The 24,222-nt window shown below is 39.7% G+C and overlaps 1 protein-coding gene and 1 long non-coding RNA gene across 2 annotated transcripts in view; one reads left to right on the forward strand and one right to left on the reverse strand.

Annotated features, from left to right (window-relative positions):
• Positions 1–6,041, forward strand: part of LOC309662021 — an 82,290-nt gene extending 76,249 nt beyond the window's left edge. Inside the window, exon 2 of the long non-coding RNA XR_014264432.1 lies at positions 4,518–6,041. This is a non-coding gene — a long non-coding RNA (uncharacterized lncRNA). The remainder of the gene's footprint in view (positions 1–4,517) is intronic.
• RHOH (ras homolog family member H) overlaps positions 1–23,964 on the reverse strand; it is an 82,594-nt gene extending 58,630 nt beyond the window's left edge. Inside the window, exons 1-2 of the mRNA XM_082464318.1 lie at positions 22,546–23,964; positions 19,338–19,423 (exon numbers count right to left, since the gene is read on the reverse strand). The gene's annotated coding sequence lies outside the window, so the exon portion shown is untranslated. The remainder of the gene's footprint in view (positions 1–19,337; positions 19,424–22,545) is intronic.
• Between the last annotated feature and the right edge of the window lie 258 nt (positions 23,965–24,222).

The following is a 24,222-nucleotide window of genomic DNA, read 5'->3' on the forward strand; positions in this document are numbered from 1 at the left end:
TTGTACGTCAACTATATTTTGAATACAAAAATAGAATTAGGTTAACCTTGTACGTATTGTGAGGAAAGGTACCATGATTTATTAGTAACTGAAAAAGGAAGCAGTTGAATGATTCATTAAAGAATCTCATTTATGTAGAAAAATAAATGTACAAGTCTGGTCTGATGCCCTTGAATGCCCAGAATGGCCAGAATGGCATGGGTCCAGGCAGAGGAAAGGTATCTGTGCCATGGTGGACAAAACCAGACTTGCTGTGAATTCTAGCTCATCCAATACGTGTCTCTCTACAGATAAAACTGTACTAAGGGCACAGCAGTTACTCCCTAAGTTGTCTAAGGGAGAAGAGGAACAAAGAGGAATAACCTAAGAACACAAGTCTGTACAGCCTTTCGTAGGTTTTTAAAATCCCCTTTTGGGATATCAATGTATATACTTTCTATATTGATTATATTGCAGATATAATACACAGCAGTGGGATTAACTATCTCCCTAGATGCATCAATTGTCTCCCTAGATGCTCAACTTCTCCCAGGAAACTGGGAGAAACAAATTCGTAATGACCCTGAAACTATCAAGATACTCCAGAGCAGAATTCTTTTTTTTTTGCTGTTTAATTCATTGCTTATGCATACATAATGTTCCATGAACATTAAGTTCCAAATCCATAGAAGTCTAAAAAAATGACAGGATGTCTGCCTTTAATTGGCTTTAAACTAGGAATACTTTTAAAGAGCCTAATGGGGACAAAAGATAACAAAGAAAATGTTAATATAGTTTAGACTAGGCTTAGAGGTTTTTTAAAAATATTTTTTCCTACTTTGTTAATAATGTCTCTAACCCTCACTTTTTTGTTGTGGTTGTTCTCTATAGAAGAAGTGACTTCTTGGGGAGAGGTAATGTGATGGCCATGCAAAGGCAGCTGGTATGGCTGTACTTCATCATACTAAGGCCCCATATAGCTGGGACCTTAGAGAATAAAATCCTAAACTAGAGAGAAAAGAAGCAACCTTCCGCATACAAATGACCTTACGCTCAGCTTCATCCCAGAAAAAATTAAAATTTAAATGGACAAGTGCCATGATAAAGGTAAGTGCAGAATGCCAAGAGAATGCTGAGGACAGAGTGCTTAAATCTTCAAGGGCAGTGGGGGTGGGAGAGGCAGAAAGGAGAGACATCTGAGATCTGAGATCGGTCTCAGAGGGGAGAGAAAATGCGATTGGTGGACTGCATCCAGACCGAGGAAGCGGCCGGTGCCCAGGTGTGCAGGGGAGAAAGGTCTGTGTATTTGGAGGGTAGAGAGTTGGCTTTTGCGGCTGAAGCGCAGGCAGGAGACGATTTGGAAAGGAACACTGGGGCCAATTTGTGAACGGTAAGTATAAAATAACCTCCTTCCCACCAGCTCTCTCATTACTTTCTCCTCGTCCCCATCCCCACTCCACCTAGCCATTGCTGCCCTGGGACTATGAAACAACCCCCAAACTCTCCCTGCCTTTCCTCACTCAGTAATCTTTTTTTTTTTTCTATTTTTTTTGAATTTTTGAATTTTATTTTATTTTTTATACAGCAGGTTCTTATTAGTTATCTATTTTATACATATTAGTGTATATATGTCAATCCCAATCTCCCAATTCATCACACCACCACCACCACCCCGCCACTTTCCCCCCTTGGTGTCCATACCTTTGTTCTCTACATCTGTGTCTCTATTTCTGCCCTGCAAACTGGTTCATCAGTACCATTTTTCTAGATTCCACATAAATGCATTAATATACGATATTTGTTTTTCTCTTTCTGACATACTTCACTCCGTATGACAGTCTCTAGATCCATCCACATCTCTACAAATGACCCAATTTCGTTCCTTTTTATGGCTGAGTAATATTCCATTGTATATATGTACCACATCTTCTTTATCCATTCGTCTGTCAATGGGCATTTAGGTTGCTTCCATGACCTGGCTATTGCAAATAGTGCTGCAATGAACATTGGGGTGCATGTCTCTTTTTGAATTATGGTTTTCTCTGGGTATATGCCCAGGAGTGGGATTGCTGGGTCATATGGTAGTTCTATTTTTAGTTTTTTAAGGACCCTCCATACTGTTCTCCATTGTGGCTGTATCAATTTACATTCCCACCAACAATGCAAGAGGGTTCCCTTTTCTCCACACCCTCTCCAGCATTTGTTGTTTGTAGATTTTCTGATGATGCCCATTCTAACTGGTGTGAAGTGATACCTCATTGTAGTTTTAATTTGCATTTCTCTAATGATTAGTGATGTTGAGCATCCTTTCATGTGCTTCTTGGCCATCTGTATGTCTTCTTTGGAGAAATGTCTATTTAGGTCTTCTGCCCATTTTTGGATTGGGTTGTTTGTTTTTTTAATGTTGCCTCACTTAGTAATCTTAAGTGTGTTGCTCTCATCTCCTAAAGTACAATCGTCTCTGCTCTGACTCTTCCTGGTAAAGTTCTACCTGTCCCAGAGCCCAGCTCAGACACCACCTCCTCCAGGAGGCCTCCCAGAAACTCCTCATAAGCATTATTTTTCTCCCTTATTTGAGCTCACATGTAATCTTTAAATGTTTTTATGTTTACCTTTTTGAATAGTTAATATAATACACACCTATGGTAAAATTCAAAGAGTACAAAAGTGAAAAATATGTCTTCCTCCTCTGCCTGCCCTCCAGGGCCCCAGGCCATTTTCCCAGAGGCAACCATTGTATTAAGTTTTTCATGCATTTTCCCAAAGCTATTACATTATGGCACGTATTCACAAACACATATACGAATGCATATGTGTAATTATCCTAACACACACACTCGCTCTTTTTTTTAGTATACAAACCGCAGCATACTATTCTATACTCCCTGATGCTTTTCTCACTTAATTTTTTCTTTATCACCAGATTTTCAGGCATACCTCAAAGGTACGGCAGGTTCGGGTTCCAGACCACCACAATAAAGCAATATCACAATAAAGTGAGTCACATGAATTTTCTGGTTTCCCAGTGTGTATTAAAGTTATGTTTACACTAGACTGTAGTCTATTAAGCGTGCAATAACATTTTATCTTAAAAATAATGTACATGACTTAATTTAAAAATGTTTTATTGCTAAAAAATGCTAACCATCATCTGAGCCTTCATCAAGTCATAAACTTCTTGCTGACGGAGGGTCTTGCCTCCATGTTGATGCCGGCTGACTGATCAGGGTGATAGTTGCTGAAGGCTGGGAGGCTGTGGTAGTTTCTTAAAATAAGACAACAATGAAGTTTGCCACATCGATGGGCTCTGCATTTTATGAACGATTTCTCTGTAGCATGCAATGCTGTTCGATAACATATTACCCACAGTGGAACTTCTTTCAAAATTGTAGTCAATGCTCTCAAACCCTGCTGCTGCTTTGAGAACAGATATTAACAGAAAAGAGCATGAAGGGGCAGACAGCTCAACCTTCCTGCCGCAGATGCCCTTTCCCTACTCCCGGGCTTTTCTTCTCGCCTTCCCTAGCTTGTCCTTCCTTCTCCACCCCCCAACTTGACCCAGAGGCATGGGTGCTAAAAAGCCCTCAGCCTGGGTGCATGAGCCAAACAAGCACAAGGGGCCCCAGCTGGTGTCGGATTTCAAGACAGTGTTCAGTTGCAACCATCTTAGCTGTACACATAGAAACAGAATCTGTACCTCTTTTCCCGGGAACATGTCCCAGTCCAGTTTAGAGTCCACTGGCCTAATTCATGACAGAAAGAACTTGCGAACACTTTGCACTTCAGAGAGTTTTCAGAGGCTGATTGGAGAAAACACCCAGCCCCTTTACAGACCTCAGCAGCAGAACAACTAGGCAGCCAAGGTGGCAGAGAGGCCCAAAGGGGAATGTCACGTGGACCCCACAAAATCCCTCAGAGCTCTAAGGCGTCCTCCTGGCTTTCCTCAAGACAGAAAGCAGCCATTGGCCACATCACTCATTTGCCACCCAAATGTCCACACTGAGAAGTTCTCAGGCCTTGTAAAGCATTCCCCATAACATTAAAATGGCCAGGTCCTAGCAGGGAGAGGGACTGGATAACTATTGAATATCTGCTCTCGGCAGGGTAACTTGCGACTCTCTCTAGATTATCCAGAGCTCCTACCTGGAGTTTGATGTTCACCCTTTATGCCCACTCTCACACCTCCACACAGCTATTATCAACATGTATGAAACCAGGAGGCCTAATTGTAAATGTGTCTCTAGCAGTAGGGGCTTCCAGAAGACACACTCCCTGTGGAACGGACTTGCCACTTCTGTTCATTTTTGCCCTCATTTGTCTTAACTTTTTAAACACAAGACAACTTGCCAGAAAGGATAACTTTTCAAAGGAGAAAAACATACACACACACCTCTTTTATCATTAAACTCCTTATTATTTTAGAAAAATATTTAATAATGTGGAAAAAAAGTATATGACAACATTGTTACATGAAAAAAAGCAAGTTCAAAACAGTATGTGAAACATGATCCTGATTTTTTCAATAAAAATATAGAGAGGGCTTTCCTGGTGGCACAGTGGTTAAGAATCTGCCTGCCAATGCAGGGGACACGGGTTCGAGCCCTGGTCCGGGAAGATCCCACATGCCGCGGAGCAACTAAGCCCGTGCACCACAACTACTGAACCTGTGCTCTAGAGCCCGTGTGCCACAACTACTGAACCTGTGCTCTAGAGCCCGTGAGCCACAACTACTGAAGTCCGCGTGCCTAGAGTCCATGCTCTGCAACAAGAGAAGCCAACGCAATGAGAAGCCTGCACACTGCAACCAAGAGTAGCCCCCGCTTGCTGCAGCTAGAGAAATAGAGAAAGCCTGCGCACAGCAACTAAGACCCAACACAGCCAAAAATAAATAAATTAATTAATTAATTAAAAAAATATAGAGAGGAGTAAGAAGCTAAACCCAGATGCTAGCAATGCTCTGATTGGTGCAATTATAGATTTTTTGTGTGCTTATCTATGTTTTACAAATTTCCTTCAAAAACATATACTGCTTCGGTAACAAAAGGGAGTTGTAAAAGTAACTCATGACTCTTTGTAAAAGAAAATATAAATGCATCCCGCAGTTTCTTCCTGGATAGAAATAGGATTTGCTAGTATCACCAGATACTGTAGTCACTTTCAAGAAAGTATGACACAGGAGACCTGGATCCTGGGTCAGGATCAGCCCCTGACTAACGAAATGACCCTGAACCAGTCCAGGACACCCCTCCCACCACAGGCACCTCATCTGTCATATGAGCAGGTCTCATTGGGTCTGTAAGTCCCTTTCTTAGTCTGGAACTCCTCATAGCTCTTTCAGATACCACTCATGTAAAAACAAAACAAACAAAAAACACCTTGGAATATTCCAGTGATTTGGATTGTGCCTATACCACCTTGCTCAACATGCTAGAAAAATTCCTGGGGAAACTCAGATCCCAGGAAAAGAGGTTTCTTGCGTAACAGAGATGGTTGCCCCAGTTAGGATTTATGAAAATGCCTTTCCTTTTGTCATTGAGTACCAGAAAGTTCAAGGGCATGCTTTAGCCTAAGGCTCATTTCTTCTCTATGGTCTTTTGAATGGGATCAAAATACAGGAAGTCTATTAGCCAGGATTCTCTGGCCATTGACAGTGCATGGATGGGCACTGCCAGAGTACGATTCTCAGACTTGCTTGTTTTCTATGTTTCCATGGATCACCAACCCTCTTTTTTCTGATCAATATCTCTTCATATAAAACCAACTTCTCTCGGGGCTTCCCTGGTGGCGCAGTGGTTGAGAATCTGCCTGCCAATGCAGGGGACACGGGTTCGAGCCCTGGTCCAGGAAGATCCCACATGCCACGGAGCAACTAGGCCCGTGAGCCACAACTACTGAGCCTGCGTGTCTGGAGCCTGTGCTCCGCAACAAGAGAGGCCACAACAGTGAAAGCCCCGCGCACCACGATGAAGAGTGGCCCCCACTCGCCGCAACTAGAGAAAAGCCCTCGCACAGAAACAAACACCCAACACAGCTAAAAATAAATAAATAAATAAATTTATAAATCCAACTTCTCAGGAGATGACGCTCAGTCATCTTCATGTACTAGGCCACCCAAATCTTGCCTTAGTGGTACGAGCCCACCTGAAATTACTTTCAAGAGACAATAGTAAGTTTCCAAAAGAAACCCCAAGACATCAGCATTAGCCAACTTCTCATGTCCATAATTCCAAAGTGAACTGAAATGCATCAGAAGATAATCCCCTAAGCTCATTCCACCTTCCTGTAACCACCTCTTCACTTGTACATTTTGCTTGTATCTTGTAACACTCACACATCTCATGCAGACTTCCATCAGAACACTTCCTTTGGGTTTATCAACCCCAAAGTGCTTATCTTGTAAGATTAAATTTGAAAACCTCCCAGTGAACTCTTCAGTGTTCCATTTCCCATGAAGCTTTACTAGCCTGGCCCATGAGTATGTGTGTGTGTGCACATGGGTGGGAGTAATCAGGAAGTAGAAGAGTGAGACCCACACTTGCTATCTTTTTTTTTTTATTAAATTTTTGGCTGCACCATGCAGCCTGTGGGATTTTAGTTCCCCGACCAGGGATTGAACCCGGGCCGTCGGCAGTGAGAGCGTGGAGTCCTAACCACTGGACCACCAGGGAATTCCCCACACTTGCTGTTTTTCTAAAATAAGGTCCCAGGAAACTTTACGATCACAGAGTCAACTATCAGTAGGTAAACTATGTCCTATGCCCCCTCCTTTTTGCATCATGGGGCACAGAAAGAGATAGAGGGCTTCCTTTCTCTATCACATGCAAAATCTGTTATCCTGTCTCCTCATTTTAATGATATTCTCCTGGCTGAATTCCAGTGTCTTCTCGACTATGAGTCATCACTGCTACTTGTGCATAGAATTGAATGTTCAGGGTTCCTCATTTTGAAGCAGGACAGCAGTTCAGAAGCATCTGATAAGATCCCCACAGCACAGTTCTTGATCTGGGATCATCCAGAGGCCCAGCTCAGGGGAGCCCTCCCCACAGGGAGATGGCAAAGGGAGTAGCTTCCCAATCAATCAGCAGTAGCCGCCATCCCTGCCAATAAGGATCCCCTGCAAGAAAGTCTGACGCGTGGGCTTTCCAACCAGCTGGCACAGCAGGCACAGCATGTCCCCTTCAGGGGTCAGCCTTACCAGAAGGTACCCGCCTCCACAGGGGACATCAGGGTAATGGGAAGTCCCGTCCGGACTGTGCATTCCTCCCACCACTGAAACAGCCCTTTCTCCAGAGGCTCAGTGCTTTGTTGAAACGCGAATATCCTTGGAAGATAAAGCCCTTTTTACCCTTTCCACGTTTATACGAGTGTGCTTCAAGTCTCTTTCTATCCTCAAAGCCAGTTTTGATTGGAGGAGGAGAAAGTTTCACCAAAAATCAAAAACCGTATAAGAAGAGAGGTAAGACATTGGGCATTAATCCCATCTAAATCCAGGCCCCTCCTAAACTGGAATAGCATTAGTGGCCTATCAGTCTCCTGTATTGTCTGTGGATTGATAATCTAAAGGGTCACTGATCTGAATTGTCAATAATACCATTCATGTGCTCATTCCTCCAATATGTACTACACTTTGACTACATGCTAGGCACTATACTAAATGTTGCAGGGGGAATAGAGAAAGCTGAAGAATTCTAATCCATCTCAAAGTCAAGTGTCCAGCATGTGGATGAGGATCACCTGGGTTCATAACGCTGATCATGACTAAGGTATTAAGGAGGTACTTGGTGTTTATTCACTGCATTTGCTACTCACCCCACAGTGCTGTGATATACCATTAGCCCTGGGAAGTATCATTATTCTCAATTTACAGATAATTTTATTTTTTTTGGCCGCTCCACGTGGCTTCCGGGATTTTAGTTCCCCAACCAGGGATGGAACCCAGGGCTATGGCAGTGAAGCGCCAAGTCCTAACCACTGGACCACCAGGGTATTTCCTCAGTTTACAGATAAATTGATCAATGTCCAGGGGGTAAAGTCCGTGATCTCCAAATTTGAGCATCATCAAAATTAGAGGTTGTTTAAAATGTTTTCCTGGGCCCCTCATGGGGACATTCACATTCAGTAGGTCTCGGAAGAACCAGAGAAGCTATTTTTAAAGTACTAGGATGACTCAGAAGCACAGTTAAATTGGAGAAACAATGTTACACATCTAAGCACAGCTTTCTCAGACAGCTTTTTTTCTGACCTTCGCAATCTGGGTAGTAAGAATTATTATATTATTATCCCCAATTTACATGTGAAGCAGCTTCAGCACAAACACACAAAAAGACAATCGCCCCCCACCCCCCAAAAAAACAAAACAAAACAAATTCTCTCTTTCTCCATTTTCTTTCTTTCTTTTTCATCTGTTGCAAACAAAGCAATGGAACTACCATAATGGATCATCTCATAAACAATCATTTATGACATCACTCTTTGCAAAGTCTCTTCTGGTCTTTGTACAGTACTATTTACAGAAGAGTAATCAAACAACTTGCTATGAATCTAAATAAAACTACCCCCAGACATCAACCAGTGTCTTTCTTCATACTTCATTTTGCCATTAAAAATAATCAACATTAAAGATACTTAAGAGACATAACAACTGTATAATGGACGGACTTTGTTTAAATATTAAATTAAATAAGTCAATTATGAAAAGGTATGCTTGAGACAGTCAGGTAGATATGATTATAGATTGGGTATTAGAAGGTTCCAAGGCATTACTGCTAATTTTGTTAGGTGGGCCAATGGCCACATGGTAGTGTAAGAAAATATTCTCGATTTCAGAGATGCATAGCATATGTGGGTAAAGTGACATGATGTCTAGAATTTAAAGTACTTCAGCAAAGGGGGAAAAAGATGAAACAAATATGGCAGTATCTTGACAGTTGCTGGATTTGGGTGATGAGCTTATGGGAACTTTTAGATGGGTTTGAAATTTTTATAATAATACAATTTTTAAAAAAAACAACACCTTCACTTCTCCAAAGTGCCATTTTCCCCTTGTAAAGGCAAGTTCTCAACTCTTATTAAAATAGCTTGCCAATAAGCTATTCCCTTCACATCTATTTTTTCTTATTTGTTCTTTAAAAAGCGTTTTTATTTTTTAAACTAATAGCCATGGAACATACTTATACTAAATATTTCTTGTTTATCTGAAATTCAATATCTAACTAGTATCCTAGTTTTTTATTTGCTAGATCTGGCAACCCTAGACAAGGGGGAAAAGCCCTAATCAGGAGTCAGGATATTTGAGTTCAATTTCATCTCTGTCATTGGCCTCATAACCAGGAGTAACTACTCACCTCTAGGTGCTTCTTTCATCATGCATAAGACAGGAGGGTTTCATTCTGGCTCAAAATATTATGAAATGTAGATACTACTCTTATTCCAACTCCTTGGGTAGAAAATACCTTTTAAATAAGTACTCCTAAGTGACTTCTCTTCAGGGGAATGTTGAGAGGGAAATTCAATAAAGCAAAGACATATTGCCCCCAAAACATCAGGCTGATAAACCAAGCCATTGACAGCACCATTTATTGAGTGCCTACACGGTGCCAGGTCCTGAAGCAAGCACTTTTATATATGACCTCATTTTATCCTCACAACTATCCCACAAGGTAAATAATACTATCCCCTTTTTGCAGATGTGATGACTGAGATCCAGAGAAATTAATAACTTGACCCTGGTTAACTCCAAAGCCCTGAGCTTTACACCACACCTCCATGCTTCCAATTCTCTCATGCAGAGAGGATCAGGAAATGGAAGGCAGAACTGAGCTAGTGGATGGTTTCTAGCTCCTAAATCAGGCCTTTAGGTTTGTCTCTTGTGAGTGAATCCCCATGGTGCTGTGCTGGGTTATTAATGTTAAAACACAAATAGTATACAGTGGGTTTTAGAACTGCAAAGAAAACAAAATGTCCAACTACTTACTGGCTCTCATTTTATCTATTGATATTTATCGATTTTATCTATTATTTAACCAGCTTTTATTAATTGCTTCCTAGATGCACAGCACTACACTGGACATTGTGAGAGATTCCCTGCTCTCCTGGAATTTAGCCTATTGTGGAGACAAGATATAAATGCTTGAGTCAGGCAACTAACAACTAAAGACATTAGGTACACTTAATTACTTAATTAGGTACACCAAAGAGTGAAACAGATCAGAAACACAAGGATTTTAAAAGGATGGGAATCGTTAAAAACAAACAAACAAACAAAAACCGAAAAAACAAAAAAAGGAAGAAAAAAAAAAAGAAAAAAGGATGGAAGTACACATGGGCTGAGGGCACTGAAAAGAACTTGCAAAGAAGTAGGACTTAAACTAGGCTGTGAGGGGAAGGATTTGAAAAGGTTGGAGACAAAGGAAAAGGTGTTCTAGGCAGTGGAACCACCTAAGGACTCCCAGAGAAAGTGACCTAGAATAGAGTCTCGAGGGGAAAGGAGTTGGAAAGGTAACAAGAGAGGGATTGGCATGTGCAAAAGCACAGAGGACTGTGACCAAAGATGTGTTTAGGGACCAAGTAGATCAGTGTGCCTGGACCCCAGACCAGAGCTGAGGATGTGGTAGGAAAGGTGAATGAGAAGGTAGACCTTGTACCTGTAAGGAATTGGAAGCTACTGATGGCTTTTGGGTGGGGAAATATGTTCAAATTAATGTCTGGGGGTAATTGGTCCAGCTGTAAAACAATGTTAGGTAAAACACTGTTTGTTTCATTCAATACACAAAATATATGTACTGAGGGCCTAGTGTACTAATATACAAAAATGAACAGAACACGGTTCCTACTCTTAAGAAATTCACAATCCAGTGAGAGACCACCAATTACAAGATAATGTAAGTTGTTCGTTAATTTAATTTATGACATTATCCGTGGCAGGCATTGTTAGTTTTCTACTCAATATCCAAGCCTCTCTTTGTCCTTAATAATATAATCCAATTCTGTTTGTAGGACTTTGTGCAAAGCCTTAGGCAATGGATCATTCCTGTCCTACGCCACTATTTCTCAATCTTTTTTTCATTATCATCCACCTCAGAGCATTTTGAGACACTTTTTCCCTAATCACCCCACTCATGAAATTTTAATACCATAAATATACTCTACGTCTGTTTTCATATTGTATGTATACCTGTGCTATATACATAAAAAGAGTAGTATCTTTTTTTCTGCCTCTCCTCCCCACCAATAAACAATTCTCCCCCTTAGGGATTATCATCACCACCCCATCTACCCTCACCCCATCCCTACCCTAACCGCATTCCCACCACATTCTTCCCTTTGCTGTCCTGTTGGGAATGCATGGCCTAAGGCCATTATATAACAATTCTACTTCCTGTTTCCTCACCCTCCTCGAGCCACTGAACCAGTGGCAGAACGCAGATCTCCAGACTTCTTATGTGGGAATCCAGATTTTTTGTGAGTTACCATTAGGTATTGTATAAGTTGCAGTTGAAAACATTGCTAACTGATATGTTGTCTGTCTCATGAACCATAGCTTGTCTGACATGACCATGAATTATTGTTAAACCAAAGCCAGAGAGAAACACAAACAAAAGCAAAGAAATGTGATCAGGAATATTACACAAGCAAACAGGAGATTTCACTCATGTTTAAAAGGAAAATGCTTTCCTTCACTAAACTAATCAACTTTTCAAATAATCGTAAAGTATTCCAACTAATATTTAGCATTTGAAACTAACAAACTTTAAGATACTTGATATTACTGTGTAGAAAAACGGTCATGAAAGGCTACGAGATAATTTTCCTACTTTATACCAAATGAATGATTTGCCTAGTAGGTATGTGTTTCAAAATATTTGAAAGTCAGTTATTTCTAAATTAAATATTTAAGATGCATAAGGAATATGTGCTTCTTAAAGGATCCCTTTGGGAATCTTTTCTCATGTTAAAATTTTTTAGATAATCCTCTATATTCATCATTCGAATATTTTATATTTTACTTAAATTCTGATACTAGCTAAAGCTAATTCTCTCTTATTTTAAAAATATAAACCAAACCTATTTAATAACTCCATCTCTCATTAAAAGTGATTTTCAAGGTTCAAGATAAAAGAAACTCAAAATCCCTTTAAATCTAAAGATCCACTAAATCTTAAGAGATAAAATTTAATTATAGGCTTAGGGCTTTCAAGCATGAGGTTTTCTTCAAAATATCAAAATAATTCTCACATCAAAATCATTTTACTAGTTTCATTATTAACCTCACACCATAAATTGACTTTCTTTTAATAAGGATTTTTTACCTTTTTTATTATAAAAGTAATATACGCAAATCACAGAAAATACCTGAAAAATAAAAATCATTTTAAATTCATATGTAATCTTATCATACACTAGATGATAACTTTTAACATATTGTTTTATCTACCTTCATATTCTGAACTGATGCATAAAAATATATAGGCCTTTTTAAACAAAAATATGTAATTTTGTACTCAAATTTTTTCTCACGTATTAAACATTCTTCAAAAAATACCTTAATGAATATTTAATAGGCTGAAATATAATTTATTTAATCATGCCTTTCATTTTAAATGATTTTTAGGTTTTTCTATTATAAAAAAAATCATTGTGTTGAAAAGCTTTGCTTTTATAATAAAACACTTATTGTTTTCTTAGGACTAATTCTTAGAAACAGTCACAGTATATGAACATTTTAAGGCTATTCCTTCATACTGCCCAGTTACTTGCAATTTTTCTGAAAAGAAGTCTTTCTATAGCCATCTAAAGTAATTTAAAATAATAATTTAGAACAAAGCTTATTATGTGGTGAGCAGAAAGGATCATTCAACTCTTTTTTCCTGACTGGTGATATTATTTATAAATTGTACTTCAGCCAATATTTTATAGGAAAAGGAAAAACCTGATAATAATTTAAAAGTTCTTGATCAAACTCTAAAAGACTATGAAGGCAAGTGAATTTGTTATGTTATTTATTCTGCATTTTAGTAATTAATTTGTTAAAGATCTAGCATTTAAGAATCGTTAAGCACTCTCAAAATTGGCAAAAGAAACAAGAAGTAATTATAATTGGTAGATAAAATAACGAGCTACATACCTGTTGAGAAATGAAACCAGTCATGACCAAATACATAAAGGAAGGCGCACTAACATTTAAACTCCAAATAGCGTGAATGAATGTAGGAAAGAATTTTAAATATGATCACTTCAGCCCTCTAAAGAAAGGAATGGTAAATCAGAGGGAGCTTTAAGATAATATAACTTCTGAAGGTTGGCTGGTCACAGGTCAGAAAAAAAAAATTGAACATGAGCTTAAGCTAAAAATGCTGGTGACTTTTTTTCGTGAGTACAATTGCACAATCTAGTTTCTAAACTGAAAACCACAAGAGTCTAGCCCCTGTTGGAAGAGAAACTTTTGTTTTTCCTTCCATATCTATGTGTGTTGGGTCTTTCCTGGATGACCTGTCAAATGGGTAGCCCTTGGGGAAATCCAAAACTATTGGTTTGGGTTTTGAACTTTTGGTCCAAGTTTTACACAGAACTCCCCTGCCACCATGCCAAAACTGTCCATGTATGTTCATGACTCTAGAATTTAATAGAAACTTTGCCACAATCTACATCTTGAAATCACTTTTCCTGAGATGTAGAGGATGAAAAGGAAAAAAAGATAGCTATGGGACTCAGAAAAGATACCATAGTTGCTTGCCCTTCATTAATTCAAGTGATCCATTTAAGCATCAGCTGTATTTCTCTTATATTAAGAAGCAATGTTTACTTTAAGCTCCTTTCTATAGATTCTGCACATTTTGAAGGGAAAGCACTAGCATGATGGTGTTTTTAATAAAAACTTAAATACTCATAAATAAAATGTACACACGTATATTTAGGTTAAAAGGCATATGCCACATTTTGTTACAATGAACATGCATTACTATTATATTATTAAAGTCAACATTATTACAGATATTTCTCTGATATTACCAGATATTCTGTGTATAGGAAGAGTGACAGTATCATTTTAGTAAACGTAGGAAGTTGTGGTACTGTCAACATGTAAGGTTTTTCTGCCTTTTCCCCTCCTATTTCCTGTATATACGTCCAACACCCTCTTCTACTCCCTTATCACAGTCAGAGAAAGAGAGAGCAAGAAAGACTGTCATCGTAAGTTTCAGCAAGTTACTGTCCAAAGTTATTGGAGCTTGAGGAAAATCAGGTTTTATCCCGAAAAAGTATACCAAAGGGGATTTCTAGACCCCTTAAGGGTTTCTGCAGCTGATGACAGTGGTTTGACATCATTTAAATTTGAATCCAAATATATGGTTCTCCTTTTCCTTGTTAGAAGGACTAATCCCAGGCATTCTTACACTTCTCAATCATGGCTGAAATCATTTTCAGCTCAAGATTGGAACAAAGACAGGCAGGATTTTTTGTGGCAACTGAGAAAAAGATTTATGATAAGATATGTGTATTTAGAAGTGCTCAAGAAGGCAGAAGTTAGAATAGCACTGGCGAAAGCAAAGGAAAAGCAGGGATCCTGCCCAAAAGAAAGGAGCCTCTGAAAGAAAGGAAAAGCCTCAAGGAAGAGATACAAGATACATGCCAGTCAGTTCCCCTCAACAGCAACTAGGTTGCTAGACATAATGCCGAAGCAGGGGAAGCAATCTCCAGGAGACAAGGGGGTGGAGAGTTTGCCACTGGTCTTTGGTGTACATGAAATATTTCTGTTTTGTGGGCTGTAACTGAGGATTCTATGATGCAGTGTTATTATTTAAATGCATTAAATGTATTAAAATACACTGAATACATTGAAAAATACATTGAATACATTGAACTGAAATTGGCAGGAGACCTAGTCATGGGTGTACAACAATTTAAATGGTTGTAGAAGGTGAGGCGCACTAATTACTTGAATATATTTGTTACAGATTTTCCTCTTCTACCTCAAAGAAAGATGTATAATTTTTACACTGTGCCAGACCAAGAGAAGCCTGACTCATATGTCACAATTTTTTTACCCAGTTGCACATACTTTTTCTCTGGAGGGTTGAAGACTGAGTGCATTTCCCCTCCCCATCCTGTATCTCCCCCACTCCATTAACACGACAGATTTGGGACAAATCTTCACACCCTGCCTAAGCCCCCATCACCATCTAAGTGGATAGGAGATTAACAAAGGCATGAGCTTTCAGCCGAAAAAACCCAGTTCCCCAAACTGCAAGTCAAGTACCCACTAACAGAAGATGGCCAACTGGGCTTCTGTGGTCTAAAGGCTACACAGGAAAAGTGCTATCTCCAAAGTCATCAGGGCCCAAACAGATGTTCAGTTTCAGATAGGAAAACCAGCATTTTACACTCAGAAGCGATCACATTACACACAGGTTAATGCCTTTCCCCTCTAAAAGCAGCCTGGCTGGGTTTCCAATACTGAATACCACTCACTGCACTCTGGGGTTGGCCAGAGTGGTATTTACAAACTGCCTGCGTTTCTTGTGCCAACTAGGTACCACATGACAGTAAATAAGGTATTAAAATAGAATCTTAGAGATGTTTTCCCAAATGGCTGCTGATCCTGGCTTCACAGAAGAGAATTCAGAATTAAGGACGTAGAACATTAGTCATATATACTCTGAAGAGAACAAGCTCTAGCTCCGCATGTTTACCGAACCTGAGGATCCAGTGCTATAAATTACACACGTACCTGCCATGTTGTCCTCATTTTAGCCATCAGCTGGAGAGTCAGCTTTTCCTCTTTAGCAGCTAAATCCAAGATCAACAATAACCAGCACTTTCTCAATTTCTGCAATGCCCTCTCTGCTATACTGACAGCCTCTCAGGCAGGATTTCTGAATATGAGGCCTCTGGACTACTGATTGTCCATGGATACACTCTAGAGGATCCCTGAATCTCCTAAAAGGGTATGACAAATGTGCATGTTCTGGTATGTGTGCTTTTTCTTGGGGGTACGGTCTTTGGTTCTCATCAGATTCTCAAAGGAATTTATGACCAAAAAAGTGATTAGGAAATACTGCTCTAAAGTGTAAGCCAATTATCCATGAAACACCCTGTAAAGTAGGGAAAAGGACAGTCAGCAGGTGCTTGCAGAAGGAGGTCTGACTTCAGGTGCCAGACCCTTGCATATCCAACAGACCCTGAGTTGTGCCTCCAAGGCTAAGAAGGGTTGTTGATTTGTCCTTGTTTTATCATGTCATGTCCCAAGAGACTACTGCCCCTGACGATAGGGAATGTGAAATCTTTTTTAAAGTTAAACAATTTTCAGTATAAAGTTGAAAGAACCCAAGATATTAAAGGCGATTTGAGAGCTTATTACTGTCACTAAAATTCTAAAGCCAGGTGAAGTCGATAATCTCAGTACGATGGCTTCTGCTACTGCGATGTCATTTACTTTCAATATGTTTATTTTGTGATACATACATTGTTATTATGGCACATGTCTGATTGTTATTACTACTTTGAGTGCTACAGTTCTGTATATAAAGTACTGCATTTCATTAAAAATTAGGCTTTCTTTCCATCTTTAATGTGATATTATCATACACTAAGGCCCAAATGTTTTCTGAACATAGCACCGCATATTCTACTCAGGTTTATTCTTGATTACCACCTCCCAATGATTTGAAATAGAATATTCATGGGTCCTAGACTCTCCCTTTAACCATTTTTCTCTGTGCTTCCCCTTGTAGTTCCCCTGTTCACAGTTACTTTCAGCTGGTCCAAATGCCTGACAAAACTTACTTAACTACAGAAGGGAATTTTATGGCACAAACTATATTCCCCTTTAAGGAGTATCATAAGAACAGTCTCCAGTTTTTAGTTTGTTTCTATAGATTCAACAGAATAACTGGTCCCTTCTGGGCTTTCTCTGTTGTCATACCTCTTTTACATCATAAGCCCTTCGATCCTAAGCCTCAAGGTAACAGGTTCACCCCTGACACACACAGGTAAACACACTGAGATTCGAGAACGCATGATTTTGAAGAATCATTTTCTTTCCGGTTTGAGCCCTATTGTTTCGGGATCTAAATGGAACTATTTTCACATCCATCTGGCTCACCTCTGAGATCAGCATCTCCCTGTCTCTTCCTAAAAAATGTTCTCTCCTCTCTCTCTGGCCTTTGACGGTAGCTTTTCTCTGGGCTCTTTCTCAATCTCCACCGACTGTGTTAGCAAGTCCTCCTTAGGCAGCCAGTCACTTCTTTCTTCCTGAGCTGCCCTAACGAAACCTACTTAGCATTCACCACTCCAGACTGCCTAGATCCTAACTCCCTTTACAATACCCTGCCCTGCCCGGGGTTCACAGTACACATCTGCATGTCAAAAGCAAGCCCCATCTGGTCCACAGATCTTCCCCTTAAATATTAAAACTACTTAAGACCACTTATTTACAGGCTTTCTCCATAGTTTTTAATGCACACACACCACTTCTACAATACACGAAGTAAAAAAAAATTCTACTATTTCACCATTCTAACACACCAAATGCTTCATTTTTTTATGCTCACATTTAATCCTCATTCATAACGAAACCAGAATGTAAGTGAAAATTGTAATCCTGATTTTCTAATTTAACACCATATCAAATATATTTTCATAACTACTGTTAATTATGACCTTTAATGACTGTAAAATATTCCACACAGTTAGTGCTGCCAGATCACTTTCGCTTAATATTTAGGTTATTTTCAGATTTTTCTGTTATAATAACAATACAGTGAACATGTTCATGCATGTTATTTTTTTCCCTTCTTTGAATTATTTATTTAGAATAAATTCCCAGAGGTAGACTTAATGGATCAAAGTGTACAAGCATTTCATTTTTTTAAAAACTTTTTTGTATTGTGGCCACACTGCGCAGCATTCGGGATGGTTCCCCAACCAGGGATGGAACCCAGGCCTCTGCAGTGAAAGCACTGAATCCTAACCACTAGGCCACCAGGGAACTCCGCGGTATGAGCATTTTAATGGCTCTTGACACATTTTGCCAAGTTGCCATGATTGTATTTTACACATTTCCTCGGTGTTATGCTGGTAAATGTTTATTCAACAGGCTTTCCTCAAAAAAAAAAGTGTGGAGAGCCTGATTGACAGCGTTTGCCAATTTTTGTGGTGTAAATACTCCTGCCATGGCCAGTTTCACTGAATACAAAGTTGGAAAGAGATACTTAATAGCACATCATTGTATAATATTTCTATCACACAGATAAATTGCAGTAGATAACTTCAAAAGCACAGATGACAGTAAAAATGTGGTAAATAATCAGGAGTAATGAGTGTTGAGTATTACCTTTATTTTTAATATAATTTACTTAACTGTGATTTACAGAATTTAATTTTTAATATTGACTGTGTTTAACAACTGGCTTGCAAAATTTCTGGAAATACCACAATCAGCTCTTGTAAGCAAGTGCAGTCTCCCACACACCACAGTGTGTATCTCACTTGATATTTTGCAAAAGCACGTCTTTTTTTTTTTTTTTCATTGGAGCCCTTGAAAATTCACCTGCTTCTCTCTGTGCCACAAGCAATAACCATGCTTTTAGGTTAGCAGATTATGATAATGCATAATGAATAAAACATAAAACAAAAAAACAAAAAGATGGAGCAGGAGGTCTATCTGGGTCAATTCATTTTGCCCACCCTCCTCCAATATGGATAATGCTCTCTTCATGCATTCATCTTACTAGTGTCTTTCCATGGGTCACCTATTAAAAACTACTCAATCATCTATTTTCTCAAACAATGACTGAATGGATGATTATACGTAGTTCTCATGGCAAATGTGATGAAAACCATACTGATGTTACTTAACCACTCTCTTCGTTGGTTTTCTTTTCTATGAAATGGGGAAGAGGTCACTGCTGACTTCAGATTTACAAGAAACTAAAGTTTAGTGATAAGAAGACTTCAACTTATGATCTAAGAAATTGAGCATTCTGTAATGCTTTGAAGTTTTCTTCCAAAAGTAATTCATTAGTATTCTGTTTTACTGGAAAAGAGAAGTGGGAGAGTAATTTGGCACTTTCTCACGTGAAAGCAAATTCCTTTCTTTGGGCTTTCCCTGAGTGAGACTAAATTGCCTCTACATGTCTATAACACTTTAGAATTTTTTAAGTGGTGCCCTACATTTGCATGTTGAAATGTAAATATAGTTGACAAAGACTCTAAACATGCTCATATCCTTGACCAAATCATCCCACTCCCAGAAATTCTCCTAAGAAATAAATTCAAAACAAAGGAAAATGCTTTTGTGTGACGATATTATTCACAATAGAGGGAAGGTCATTTTACCTCATTTCAACACTTACTCAACTTACCATCTCGGTGCTGGGGGCCCTGGTAGGAGAGTTCTGGATCAATGGTTCCCAAAAGCTCACCTACAGAACAACTGTCTCCAAGTCACCTGGGAGAAAAAAAAATTTGTATTTTTATCACACAGATTCCTGGACCCCACTCCAGGGTTGGAGTGTGAGACATGAGAATTGCTATTTTTGAAAAACTTCCCAAAGGGTTTTGATGTCCAGCCAGCTTGAGGAACTATGATTCCAGGCCAGAACCAGACATATCAAACTGTCTCTGAACAATGGTCCAAGTCCGGGAACAGTATGACAACTTCTTATGTAAGGCATCAAGAAGTTGCTCGGGGCATTCAAGCAGCTGTTGGAGTCAAATGACTGAAGAGCCTCAGAGGAGGAGCCTTAATTCTAACACCTTCCATGGCCCTCTATTCACCCTTTCCATCTCTGACTGCCTCACCTCCTTCACTGCCCAGCCCAGCACTCAATACTGCCAGGCTGCCTTCCAGCACAATCCACTTTGGCATCCCATCCTGACTTGTGTCCACCTGTTTCCATACACAAAGCCCCCAAATTTCCTCCCTTAGGATACTAGTGGGGATCTAGAAAGAAAAACAGTATTATGATTTGACCAAAGTAATCTGCATGTATAATTGAGAATCCCCTGCATAACGAACATACCGGCCATATTTGCATTTTTAAAGGGCACTTACTAACCCAAAAGAATCTCTGATCTGGAGAGCGGAACAGGAAAGCAGGATGCTTTTTAATCTTGGCTTTCATCCAGACCCAAGCATCCAGAATTCAAATAAGCACTCTGGGCACTCATTGTCAAAATGGTCCCAATTCCTAAATAGAAGTGGATTTTTAGCTGTGCATTGTTAGCACTAAAATTAAAAGATATCATAAAATAAATAATTTAACTTAAACTGGCCAAGGAAGAAGAGTCACCCACTCGCCTCTAATTCCAAGTACTCTATAATCCCACCCAATGCATTCAGAGAGCATCAGCCACAGATGCCCACAAATAACACAGCAGTCACTCAGAGAGTTGTCTTGTAAGTCTGAGAATTTGCTATGGAAAGGCTTAAAAAAATCAGTTTCTAATCTTGTTTCCCTTTTATCATATACATTATCACTATAAAACATCTAACCCTGTGCTTAGTCTATTCTTGGTGCTCAAAAAATATTAATTCCCAGCCTCTACTTATCACCCCCACTTTCCTTTTAAAGGGATACTGGCATTTAAGAAGTTACCTTAGAGAGATCTTGTTCCCGAGCCAGGGACCATACCATCTTCATTCTAGTGTCCCCAGCCTTGATAAGAATCATAATAGCTACATTGACTGAGAGTTTATTTTATTCCAGACACTAGGCTAAATGCTTTACATATTTTTATCTCTTTTATCCCTACAACAACCCTCTGAAGTAGATATTTTCATTTATTGTTAGAGCTACTTTACAGATTTTTTTTTAATATGAGGATTGAAGAAGTTAAATAACATGTCCGAGGTTCTCATGACTCAGAAGCAACAGCACCAGGATTCAAAGTCTGGGTTTGTATTCACCGTACTGTGCTTTCGTGGTTATGTGGATGCAGATATTTCATAGTCCAGGAAAAAAAAGTGCTCGGAATCATTAGGAAAAGAGCAGCAGCATGTCCACAACATCTCATTCAGACATGCAAAGGAAGTAACATATAGTTCATGGGATTTGGGGTCTGACTTCTGAAGAATGGAGACTTGCTTGTAACTGGTCAACCAACTTGTCCTCCCAAGAGGAAGGCCACTTGAATTACCAGATGATTGAAGGGCCTCCTTACCAAGTAGTAACCAGAAATGGAGGTCTTACGGGTACCTTAAACCGTACAAACCTTTCTCTGCATAAATAATGTACTCGGGGAAAACAGTAGAGGGAGGGCAAGTGGAGGATCACAGAGGTGGAGATGCACGAAACAGCTCCAGGCACGAAGGGGCAAGGATCTCATGTGGAATTCTGTTAGAGCTGTGAGAGTTGAGAAGGAGGCGCCCAGAGGCATAAGAGGACTAGACAACCACTGAATGGTGTAGTCTTTTCTCTTCAGCAGCCTCTCAAGGTCCCCCATAACCTGTCTACACCTTAATTTTCCAAGCTTATTTCCTGCCAATGTGTAAAACAAACCTTCATCTTTTCTCAGGTCAATTTCCTCAGCTGGGCTGGTCATCTTCTAGTCAGTCTCACTTTTGTGCCTTTGCCCACAGAGTCCATCCAGTGTGAATCAACCTTCTCCTTCTCCATCTACTAAAATCTCTTATCTTTCCAAGGCCCATGTCTTTCAGACTACTCCAGCTTACCCACAAATCTCGTTCTCAGAACTCCTATAACTCTTAAAGCCTGTGGCCATGCCATCTATCCCTTAATTCCCATCTTGCACTGCTTCCTGAATTTTAGTTCTTACCACGTCTACCGGATCCTTCAAAATAGAGAATTCTTTACATTTCTCTTATATCCTTCATGGCACCAGCTTAGAATCAATAAGTGATTATCAACTACTTGTTGCTTACTTGAATATTTCAATGCCAGCTTTAATTTAATAAAGAACCCAAAACCAGTGATTTCCCAAACTTTATTTAGTTACAACTCAGGCTACCAACTGGTACCTCACAGCATGTCTCCAAATCAAACCACCTCAAAAACTAAATTTAATTTAATTTAATTTAAAAATATGTACTTATACATCAAATATCACTTTTAGAAAAAGAGGACTTTAGCATTGGGAGTAGGTGAAACCCACAAGCTAGGAATTCCAGATACGAATGTACATCATTTGGATTTTTGCTCTGTTTCTTTTTTGAATTAGAAAATTTTAAAACTCATATTTGCACAACTTGGAGGATCTTTGGATTTACTTCATCAAACATTGGGTGATATTTAAACTACCCAAATATTTGAGCTCAGTCACTGCCAATCAAAAGCATATGAATTCTCTAGGAGAATATCTGGAAAACCAAAAAGCCAACTATTATAACTTTTAATGTTTCAAAAACTATATGTATCTTGTTAGACTTGGGCAGGAGTGGGGGGTAGTTGGATATCAGAGCAATTCCCCTTGCCCACGTAACGTGGTTCCATACTTCACAACAGGTAGAACAGGGAAATCACTATGTTGAGCCTATTGTAAAAGCTAAATAAAGTCAGAGAGATTTCTTTTGACACTGAAGAAATATTTTTAAAGAAGCAAAACTCTTACCTGTTGTAGAATGCGGAAGAAATTTCTTGACACCAAAATGACTGACTCCAGAAGTCAAATTTGTTTGGCGCAGGTAAGTAAAAACAAAAGCCGCCCAAGCCCTTTCACTGCTATGATTTCCTTCTAGGATCAATCTTTTCTTCCTCCCCAAGAATATAACTGTTTCACATTGGAAGAGCTAAAATTTTGAGAGTTGGGCTGGTGTAGAATCCAACCCAAGATGGTTGGGTTTAGTGTGCGTGGTGACTGAGGCAGCAGGAACAATCCAAATGTGACAAAAGAGATTAGCAAGTTCCTGTGCATAAGTCAATTTCCTGTAGCTGGTTTCTCCGAAGAGAGGGTTTCATTTGATGTGTGTATGTGTGTGTGCACGTGCATTTCCCTCCATGACAATATGAAAACTTCCCCAGATGAGAGACAGAATAAGGCCTTTGCTGCATGGCTGAATTTGTGTTGCATTTATCAGCTCTCTGGGGACCATTTCCCTCTCCCTTTTCCCCCATTTCTCACCAGCAAATCACCTATGAAAAACTGTGGAAAGGAAGACTGAAAAACCAAGATGATTCTTTAAGGAAGTGAAATAAACCAAGAAAAAAAAAAAAAAGGCCACAAGGCCACTCCACAGATTTGTCTTGGTTAATTTAAGCTTAGGAAAAAGCACCTTAGATCTTCATGTCAGCTTGGTGAACATACTGACTATGGAGGGAAAATGGTAAGTGGGCGGTTCACTTTGTTTTATTAATAACTATGAAATAACAATTTGGAAAAGACAGACTCAGCCCTAGCGAGAGCTCAAGCAGCTCCGCCACGCGTTTACCCTTCGATGGACCGGCACCTGTGCTGTGAGATACGTGACTATGAGTTGTTTTCAGACTCCTTAGAGTTTCATTATCTGCCTCCAAACACAAATTTACTCCTTCTGTCCGTCAGTGCAATCCAGGTGTAGAGACCATCTGCACGTATTTAGATTACGGCTGAGTTGCCTACACTGATACATTTAACTTTCGTGATGTGGTCACAGTCCCCCTTGCCTCAAATCCCTAAGTAATCGTAAATGCTACCTCCCAGGGTGAAATCTCGGTCAAAATACCTACATGCCATAAGGATAAAATCAACTCCATTCAAGTCAACAAGCATTTATAGAGCCCCTATTGTGTGCAAGGTCCAGTGTTGGGGTGGAGGAGGACACAAAAAGATGAACAAGATGGAATCTCTCACTCATGAGAGTCAAAATCAAGTGAAGGGGAAAGACGTGGACATAAAGGAGATGCTGTGAGTCAGGATCTATTAACAAATCTCACTCAAGGGACTTCCCTGGTGGTCCAGCGGTTAGGACTCCGCACTTCCACTGCAGAGGGCACGGGTTCCCTGGTCAGGGAACTAAGATCCCGCATGCTGCTCAGGGGCCAAAAAAAAAAAAAAAAATCTCACTCAAAAAATCCTGGGACACCAGAGTCAGGTGAAAGGAAAGTGCGTGTACAAACTTTTGGCCGGTTAAGATAGCCATTGAATGTTGACATGGATTCTCTCATAATATTCCAGGGACCCTTGGCTGGCTTCCAGGAGGCCGCTCAGACCTGCATGCGTCATCTGAGGGCCACCCTCACTCCCTCATCGTTGCAGCCTCAGTATCCTGTTATGCACCTGATACTGTGAACTGAAGAGAAACACAAAGGC

This window comes from Balaenoptera physalus, assembly GCF_965194825.1.
Source record: "Balaenoptera physalus genome assembly, chromosome: 5".
Classification (NCBI taxonomy): domain Eukaryota; kingdom Metazoa; phylum Chordata; class Mammalia; order Artiodactyla; family Balaenopteridae; genus Balaenoptera; species Balaenoptera physalus.